This window comes from Pelecanus crispus, chromosome 5 (assembly GCF_030463565.1).
Source record: "Pelecanus crispus isolate bPelCri1 chromosome 5, bPelCri1.pri, whole genome shotgun sequence".
NCBI classification, from domain to species: Eukaryota; Metazoa; Chordata; class Aves; order Pelecaniformes; family Pelecanidae; genus Pelecanus; species Pelecanus crispus.
Window position 1 is genome coordinate 24710129 of NC_134647.1, and position 10560 is coordinate 24720688.

Below are 10560 nucleotides of genomic sequence, written 5' to 3' on the forward strand. Positions count from 1 at the left end.
TTTTTTTTCCCCAGCCAATACTTCTCAGCGCATTGTATGATCTGCGTCTGAGAATTTTAACCCGCGGTGGAAGTGTTCGCTAATAGAATGTACTGCTTAGCAAACCCTGAAACACTGAGGATTTGAACAGGGTGCTTTTGCTTTAAAAGTGTTCAGAGGCAAACCAGGCGTAGAAGGTCAGGAATCACAGGCGCTGGGAAGGACCTAGATGCACTGTGTACCTGGGATGCTGTGTGCGAGCACACACACTCTGACCTGGCACCTGCCATGCTCGGAAGGACCCAGTAATGTGAAGATCCTGGACTGCAAACAGTTGCAGCCCACCCCTCCCACCCGCCCCAAGTTAAGTATGTATGTTTTAAAATATTTACTTGGACACAGGCAATATTTAGATATTCGTTCTGCGTAGGAGAAGGATTAAAAGCAAATACGAATAGCTTAACAATGGGGAATTCTGACCCTCATCTGCAATATGTTAAGAAAGCTCCAAGCCGTTACTGGCTGTTTGAGAAGCTGCCAACTAGGAATTTGGGATAAAACTGAAGAAGGGCAGGCTTCTGATGAAAGATTAGGGGTAATTCACTAAAGATCACAGCCACAGGGAAAATGACCAAAGCAAACACTGGAAGACCTATTACTTCAGATGGGTGAGAGCCAGACTTAAGGTTTCTTCTCACCTTGATCTTCAACCTTGGATTCAAGGCTTGGTTCAGTTTGGGTTTTGGTGTTTTGGTTTGGTTTTTCACTTTGTATCAGCCTATACTGGGATAGCAACTGTGTGAAAAAGCTCATAGAGTTTTGTTTTCAATTATCAAACATCTTCTGGTAGAAAGGAATGGTGGTAGTTGATTATATTTTTGCCACTTACCTGACTGCCTTTGAATTCAAGGAGTTAAGCCCATTTTGAATTCTGTTCTCAATACCATGTTTTTTTGTATAATTTGTGTGTCAGATATTATTTGTTGTACCATCAGTCCATCTTAATCCGGGTGTAAGAGAACACAAATATCAGCGTGTGTAGGGGGGGAGGAGGATTCTTCTCAGCAGCCCATCAAGCAGTTTTTCTAGTTCATTTTCTTCCCCATTGTTCGAATACCAACTCAGAAGCTTGCAAATGTTTCTTTTTCTTGCCAAGACAGTGCTACTTTTGCCCTGGCACACATTAATGTTTTTTTTCCCTTTTCTTGTGTTTTGAGTGCAGCTGAACAACAAATTCCTCTCTGTTTAACAAGCAACTTCCTCATATTAAGTTTTTTCCATACCAAAGTGTCTTTTTTGATTTCAGCACAGCTCTGCATTTGTATTTGTTAATTAAGTACTGACAAGCGAATAGCAGCAAGTGCAGCAATATTGTGTGCTCTTGGGCATTCAGAACAGCCCCTCTGGAACCTGAGCCCGTCTGTCTCCAGGAGCCACGGCAGCAGCTGTGCTTCGAGAGGTAGCTAGTAAGACAGCAAGTCGGTATTCAGGAAACGAGAGTGGCTCCTTCAAAAGAAATCTAACCTCTTTTCTGCTGTTCCATGTGCATTAGACTTAACGGTACTCTCAGAAATTTTCATGCAAGTTACTCCCATTTCGCACTCCTCCCTGAAACCTAGATCATTTCAACTTTTACAGCAGCAAAATAATTTGCTGCCTGTTTTCTCACCAACGTAAGAGGCTTTCTTTAAGTGGAAGTTGGCTCATTGGAGGCCATAGGAGGACATGGACAGATGGATGGATGTGTGTGTACATGCATCTGGAGTTCTTTTGTTCTCTCCCAGTTAGCTTTGATTGTTAAAACAACCATTTCAGTAATTTCTTGGCTGGCTTTGCAGGGAAAGAAATCTTGGTCTTTGCTGCTCCTGGGAGAGAGGTTGCTCCCCCACTTGACTGACAGGCACCTTTGCGAACACACAGCATGTTTCATCTCAGAGCACTTGATGAATATCCTTACCCCCCCTCTGGACCAGCCCACCTCTACTTGCAATGCTCCTTGCTTTTTTTCGCAGGATTGCAATCCCTGCCTTTTGTTCCTCCTTCTCAGGAGTTAATACCTCCCCACCTTACAAGTCAGCAGCGGATTCTGTCAGTTAAAAACCCCAAATAACAAACCCTCCTACCCTGAAGGCCTTTTCCTTTCAAGCATGTATTTTTCTAGCCTGCAAGGGAGTCAATGCCATAACCCTGAACTTTCATGGAATAGTTTCTAAGCCTGTATCTGTGTATTATGAATATCTTCCAAAGGGGGAATGAACATCTCCTCTTCTGGCAGATCCTACGTTTCGTGACTTCCTACCCTCCCCGCTACCCTCCGCTCCTTACAAGCCCCTGCACTTCATCCCCTCTGCATGTAATGTCTCCTTTCAAATCCTCCCACACTGCTGCTGTCACCTCAACCTGCTCCAGCTGTTGCCTGCCAGTGCAGTCACAGCCCAGAACCCAAACATATTTGCCTCTGTTAAGACGTCCCACTGTTGGTCTTTTGCAGATTTCCAGAAAGTGGGATGACCTGTGACACAAGCTTCCAATCTTTCTCTTCCATCCACACTCTTTTCCCCTATCTGTTGGATTTTTCTCTGAATGTCTGTGGCCTGAAAAAGAAAGCATCAGCTTGTTTTTTCCTTTTACCCCATTTAACATCACTGGCATCACGTCCCCACCTTTCTAGCTGAGGTCTTCTTTTTTTGGCACTATTCAGTGTTGCTTCTTGCTTCCTAACAAGCTGTTATTAAGAAATGCTAGACACATCTTCCACCCTGAGGATAGTTGACTGTCTCTAACCCAGAGACAGGAGACTGCTGGCTCAGGGGCAAGAGGCAACTCCTACACAGAAATGTGAAACACTAGGTGACATGTAGGGCCAGCTTATAAAGGGAAGCATTAACAGAATTCATGTTCATTTCAGAGATGTGGAAAAGAATCCTGAAGACAAACTGAAGATCTGAGATTATTAGGTGATCTGAAATCACCTCCTTCATTTAATCACTCACGTTTGCTGTTTCTGACGCATTTGCTGAGCCTACGACGCTTAAACTGTGCGTGTATTCAGATTTTTTCCCTTCACCTCCTCACCCCATCTTGTCTTACTTTGAAATGGCATCTGCAAAGCAAAGGTTTTTATCTGATGTCTCAGGTGGTGGCACATCAGGTAAGTATATAAGAGACAGAGGGTTTTAAAAAACAGGGAGGATAAAACTATCAGGATGACAGAGGCCTTCTCATGCGTTGCAGTGTACATAACAGGGTGGTATAGAGAGGACGTCCTTCCCTGCAGGAACCTCATGGCTCCGGCTACTGACAACAATTACTACAGGCTTTTTAGATGTGACAGTGATTCAAGTTTTGTTTTCAGTCTCTGTTGGGTTTTTTTTAATCTCCCCAGACCCAAGGGACTGATGGCCAAGCAGAACTGGCCACTCCACTAGTAACATCTGTGCACAACCTCTCCGGTGCTCATGACAGACCTCCCTTTCACCGGCTCCCCAGTCCCTCCCCATACACTCCCTGTCTTGGAGCCCAGCTGCATAACGCAGCATCTCCTGGCAATGTTTTTGCTCCCTAGTGACTCACAGCATTTTGCACCTGATGGCAAAAGATAATCTGTCACCTCAAATCCTACTAGTTCTGCAAGACAGCTTTTATATAATCAGTGAGTACTTTTACCCTCTTTTCTCCAAACATGAATATAAGGTCCAGCTTGACTCCCCCATACATTTTTTTGAAGAAAGCAGCTGTGTTGTCCTTCAGGAAAACAGCTTGTAATTTAGCATTACTGCCTTATATCCCCTAGGCAACGCTTTCTGTCTTCAGGACATATATTTATCACAGACATCACAGTATCTCTATGGTGCTTTAGTTTTCCGTCAAGGGAAGCTAAAAGAGCATTTAATTCCATAAAGCTCTGATTGATCTTCACCACAATGTACCTCTGGTGCTTCTCTCAATGTCTCCTTTGCTGAACAAGATTTCTTCTTCCTCTCTTGATCTCTCAGAAGTCTGAACTGATCTCAGAAGTGTGGGCTTGCTTTGCCTTCTAGCGCTACCTGTCTTTGTGCTAGGCAGAGCTTTCCTGTCCGGCGGTCAGCTCTCCAGTCCTGGTTAGCTCCATCGGCCAGTGGCTCTTTGCATTACTCAGGAGGCTCCTGAGGAGAGTTGAATGTATGTCAGCAAATAAATAATCTGCCAGCACTGGATGGCTTTTCACTTTTTGTTCTCAGTTTCACTTTTGGTATTACAAGACAGCCATGGAGAGGAGGTAGATGGACACATCTTAAAATGAGTTCAATTAAGATGAACAGAAACACGATGGCCCCGCTACTTGCTCTGAAACTTGTCTCTAGGTTCTTAATGCAAGCTGCTTTGTTAATTCCTGCTCCTTCTGGTGACCATTTCGCCCTTGAGCTCAGAGCAGTACCCTTCTATTGTTACAAATTCTGATCCCAAAAGACACAAGAAACCAAGCTTGGTCTTCTAAGTAGGAGATACTATGTGCACTTGCCAAACCTATTTGATCAGCACACACAGCTGGAGAAAAAAACAAGCAAGCAAGGAAGAAGTGGGAACACAAATTTTAGAGAAATTTTCAAAGTGCAGTAATTGGCAAGGTAAATGCAAGGCTCTTTCTGCTTTTCATAACACTGGTAATATCAGTTTATGATAAAAAGCTATTCTGAGTTACACAAGAAGGTAAGACATTTGCCAAAAAAAATTCTTTAGTTTCTATTCTATTTTTTATGATGGACAAGAAGCACCATCCATACTGATTGACTGTTGGCATGCGACTTACCACTGAGCAACTGTATGTTGATGGATAAGCCAGTCTCATCCAAGTGTCAGGAAGATTATCAAAAAAAAGAGCTGTCTGTAGTTGCTCCATCTCTGAGGAGATTGCCAACTCACCCTAACAAAAGAAAACATTAGTGTGCTATTTGCGTCTCACAAAGAGACTGTGATAAGATGACATGATAAATGATAGAGGGCTTTTTTTTCTCCAGTAAAAACACATAAGGTAGCTAAATCATCGAGTGTAAAGAATATCTTGGCTCTTGCAACTGGGGTGAGTCATTTATTTTTTAAAAGGGGGAAATGGTCAGAAAAAACAAGAGTGTAGGTTCTGGGTTTTCTGTATTTCTTAAATTCACTCTAATTGCATTAAGTAATTATATGATATAGTAATTCATATACATATGCACAGAAGCACCCACCTACGCATACATACAGGGAGAAAATGATAAAGGGCCAAATTACTAACTTGCTTTCAGATATCCCACAGAAAATTGTACACGCAATCAAGCTACCATTCTGCTGGCTTGCTTGCACTAATGGCTATTTGAGTGCCCATGTTTTGTTACTCTGAATTAAAGATCGAAAGGAAGGTAATTCTAGGTGGTGAAAAAGGAGGTCCCTTTAAAAAACTAGCCCTATGAATTACATTTTCAGTACCTAGTCTTGGAGTGGTATGCATTAACTACAGCTGTGCATGCATATACCACGATTGTCTGTGTAAATTGCTAGCGATGCCTAAGAAGCTACTTGGTTGCCCAATTCCATGATTTGAACGTATATTAAATGTTAGTGCAGCAGGTATATCGCTGTTTGAGATTGCTAGATATTATGAAAATTTGACCCTGCATGGTTAAGAACATTACATGTTCCTATTCAGCACTTTGTCAGCATTGAGAGACATATTATTACAAAAAAATGCCAAAGATGTGTGATGAGTTACTCATGTCCTTTTTACCTAGCTTCACTGCACTTACTAGACGCACAGTGAGATCAGGACTTGGGTGTTGCTGTTCCTGCACCTTTACTCACAGGTAATGGCCATCTCCTAATGATGGTCAAATGCCACATACCGATGTCTTTGAGCATGTTGATCATTTAAGACGATGTCGATCATTTAAGAACCATGCGCCTTATCCAGCAGGGATCTATATGAAGCAGAGTTCGTTTTCAGCATCAGAGGGTCTGTGAGGTATCAAACAGCTGCCTCCCTTCTCTCCTATGGATTGCCTAAAACACACGTGAACACACACTGTAACTAGCAACCAGACCTGTTAGCAGTTATAACAGAGAAGCCAAATTTCTTCAATGGCAGAAGAGAAGAATGTCCCTGTCTTACCTGCAGGTCTGCACTGAAATGGGAGTCAGACTGTAATCAGAGGCCTTGCATTTTGCTTCCTAGTATCGAGAGAGAGAGAGAGGATTTAAATCTCCTGAGCAGTTTCATGATTTTTTTTTTTACCCAAATTAAAACAAATCATTCGATATACGGAGACAAGTTACATGTTTGGAGTAGGCAGTTTATGAAAGCACAATTTTTTAATCAATGAAATCAGAAAAAAGCTCCCCAAGTATCACTCACAACTGCCTGTTACTGGCACGTACACTGATGCTATGTTTAAGCCCATGCATCCCCTGAGATTAGTAAAGCAAAGCACACGTATCTTCAGACCTAAATTAAGTTCTTGAAGAGAATACCTCACCTCATATATCAGCAGATCCAGTCTTTCATATTCTGGAGAACAAATCAGTTTATATGAGGAGCATTCTGCTGGTGTTTGGATAAAATATCTGATCTTACTTTCTTCTGAAAGTTTTTTTTCTGTATGTCATCTAGCTCTGCCTTCACCTTCAAGAGATACCGTGTTGTCATAAAGCATCTCGTGCACCCACTTCTGCAATAATGTAAAGGAAATTATAAACTTTGTGTATCTTAACTTTATGCAATGAAAGCAGTTCTACTGCCTGCATGTCATAGTATGAAGGATATGGAGGATTTATTCTGTGAAATGGAGAAGGAGTGGAAGATCTGTGCAGCAACATTTCATGCTGTTAGGAAGAAAAGCAAATTCTGCCTTGTAGTTTGCAAATAATGGCATTTTGCAACCTGACAAAGGATCCTAAATGGCCCAACCCTATTAATATATCGTAACACTCCAGCAAGATCTTTTTTCTATGTGGTGCAAAATAATGCCTATATTTATGTCTCACGTATACTAGAGATCCCTCATTACAAATTTCAGATTGAATCCCTGTAAAAAGCAGGTATGAAAATATATAATTCTATTGAAATTGGTGGCCATAGGAGAAAAAAATGTAAAACCAGAGACATCACACCATCTTGTGACAAAATTTGCAGCCTGCTCTATGTTTTGACTGACCTTGTCTTCCACAGCTTGGGAGACTCCTTCCCCAGTGACTGAGTATTTGAATTGCAGCTCTAATAGCATATGGAGCATGTTGTCTGCAGTTATTATTACAAAAGCAATCTCCACATTGGGGTGCGGGCCATAACGGATGGGGCTTTGGGGAGGTAGCATTACATCCATATTTTTATGGTAACCTTCATAATCCAGGTTTGAAGAGACGGCAAACCCAGAAGCAAGCACTGACTTCCTATCAAACTGTCAAAGAAATAATAAAAACCCTGTCACCAAGACACTGGTGGCAATCCTCGCTAGACAGAATAAGGAACCTGCTTAGGCATAAATGAAATTGTTCTGTTATGGAGTCGTTGTTGAGAACAAGACTTTTATAACACTTTTATATCCATGAAAATTAATCTAATTTGTTCCCCATTTTAATTAGCCTCTTCATGTCACACCCAAGTTCTGATGCTTGCAAGGAAAAAAAAAAAAAGAATTTGCTAATAATCAGATTATTCTTCAGTTAGAAAACAGCAGAGAGATGATTTTAATTTAAAAATAGAGAGAGAGAAATATTTTAAAAGAAAAATGTTATTTTTTCCAAATTACAAAGTGCTGCTCTCTGGAGTAACATTATTATTCTGTGTAGCAACTTATTAAATGAAGCAATTTATGGTAGCATCTCTGAAAAATGCCATCCTTTATTGAAATGAAAGCAAGTAATAGCATAAGGACTGTAAAATAAAAAGGCAGAATATCTTCTTTTAGACCATTACAAAAATACATGTATTGTCTGTTTGACAATCAATACACTACCATAAAATAAAATGGAGCTGTGGTATCATCATCATAATTTCTATTTCAAATGGTTTGCTGAGAGCCAAATTGTGTCTTTTATGGGAAAGAATGACAAATGGTTTAATTCAATATCACACGCGCGTGTATATATGAGCTGAAATTCTGTTGCAACTCAAAGCTGTTAGGCAAATATTTTAGGATCATCACAAGTTTTAAAACAACAGACGTGTGGGAGTACATCCATTTATTTACACTTGTACTGACTTAAAATTCAAAATGTTATTTGATGCTTTTAAAGTACTGCTGTGGGATGTTAAATTACTGCTGAATTCTTACTGTTCTGAGATACCTTTCAACCTGCCAAGATGCATGATGATGATGATGATAATAACAACAACAGTGGTAGTGCAGGGATCTTTAAAATAATGTGGGGCTCACTCCTGTAAGATAAATACCATTTTCACTAACCCCCCTTTTATGATTCAGCATTTCTGATGCAACAAAAAGAAATAATGAAAGTAAAATAACAACAGGTTTGTGTGGGATGGGAAAGGGAAAATGAGCACGTGCATTGTCAGAATTTCTGCAGAAATTGTAGGAAAAAAAAGGCTCTTATAAATGGCACTCCCCCCCCCCCGCCCCCCGCCCCGGGAAAATTCCTCCTCTTGTTTTTACTGTTCACTACATTTCCTTCTTTTATTCCTTTTTCTGATCTCGTCCTTTTGTTCCCCTTCCCTCCTCAGATGCTTCTCCTTCCTCCTCGCCGCAGGAGGCTCCTGGCAGCTGGGGACGGAGAGCCACGGCCGCGGGCTGGCGTGGGGCTTGCCGGCAGGTGAGCTGCCGCTGGCTGGGGGCACCGCCGCCCGAGGAGAAGGACGATGGAGCCCACAGTTTGCTGCCATGTACGTACAGGGCCTGTTTTGCTCCTGCCTTCCTCTTTGCCATGCCTCTTTGCCAGGGACAGGGTGGGTATGAAGCCCCTGCACATGGCGCTGGGAGCTTTCTACACCTGCCTTGCTCAGGGCTGGGGGGGGAAGGAGGAGGAGGAGGTGAGATGGCAAATGTGTTCTCAGGTGAGGATGGGGGCTATGAGACATCGCTCTTGGCTGCGCTCGGCGTGGGCTGGGAAGCAGAAGCACAGGTGCTGCCTGCTACCTGCCTCCCATCCCCATCCGACCAAACGCTGAGTTCAGCGAGGGTCCCTTTTGCCGCCAGGCACGGCCGCTGCTGCAGGCAGGGGTAATCACAAACTGCCCCACAGAGATGGAAGGGAGAGGGCTTCTTTGCCTCCCTCCTACCAAAATAGTTTTCTCACCCACGGACACTTTCTAAGTATCGCCGCTCGGCCGCAGCCTTGCTGGCACAGCATTACAAGAAATCTTTGCTTTGATCAAGGGCTCAGAGGTCACTGCTGCAGGGGATCAGGGGCTGATGATTCAACAGCCAGATCTATTTAAGATGTAATTCCTCAAAAAGAGTAGCGTACTTGCGGCCATTTAAATGAGTAAGGAAGTATGCCAGTTAATGCCTGTGTTTCCTTTCCCCCGGCACAGAACCCCAGCTCAGCGGGCGGACGCAGGTGGCTGCAGCCGGCCGGGTTGCCCCCAGCCCCGCAGGTCCGTCACTGCTCCGGGACTGGTTTCTGCTCCTGTCACACCCCTGCCCTCCACACGGAAGCTACGGCAGAAGTGCGGGACGCGCCTTGCTTTTGCGGACATGGCTCCAGCAGCGCCTGCTGGCTCATGTGCTGGCAACCGCGGGGCGCAGCCGGGAGCCGGAGCAGGCGGCTCGGGGATGCGGGGCGCCTGGGGAGGCTTCCCCGCCGGCAGCGGGGAGTTTGGCAGCGGTGGGGCTGGGGCTGCGACCCGGCGCGGGGGATCTCGTACGGCCTGCCTCCGGCGCTAACGCAAACGTATGCGAGGGCAAACCTCCCAGGAGACCGGCCGGCATCGCGGCATCGCAGCCCCGCAGCCCCGGCCAGGGTCAAAACCGGAGGGTACACGCCTCTCCCCGGGGGCCTGCCTCTCGCCCGGGGCAGCTCCGGGCACTCCGCCGGCAGCGGCGGCCGCGTCACTTCCAGCCGTGCGGCCGCAGGCCCGCCGGTGCGGCCCGGTGCGGCCCGGTGCGGTGCGGTGCGGTGCGGTGCGGGCTGCCGGACCCGGCCGGACCCCTCTGCTCGGCGCCCGCTCGCGCCTCCGCCGCGGCCCCGCGGCGCCGCCAGGGCGGCGGCGGGGCCAGCTGCCGGCAGGGGGCGCTCTGGCTCCGGGAACGCGCCGCCACCGCCGCCGCTCCGGCCGCGTCCCGCTGCCCGCCCCCTCGCCGCCCGGCGTGGCACGGCGCGGCCCGACGGGGACGGGGGCGGGGGCGGGCGGCAGCCCCGGGCACCCGGCAGGTACCGCCGCTTCGCAGCGGAGTGCGGGGGAGCGAAGAGGTTACGATCTGCAGGGCAGAGCCTGGCCGCCGGCCTGAGAGGCCCGGCCCCTCAGGGACCCCGCGGGCGCCCGGCAGGTCCGGCCCGGCCCGGCCCGGCCCGGCAGGCCGCGACACCCCGAGCGCAGCGGCCACAAGCGGCGGCGGGGAAGCGCAGGCACCCCGCGGGGCGCAGGGGCTGCCCGGCCCGCCCGGCCCCGGC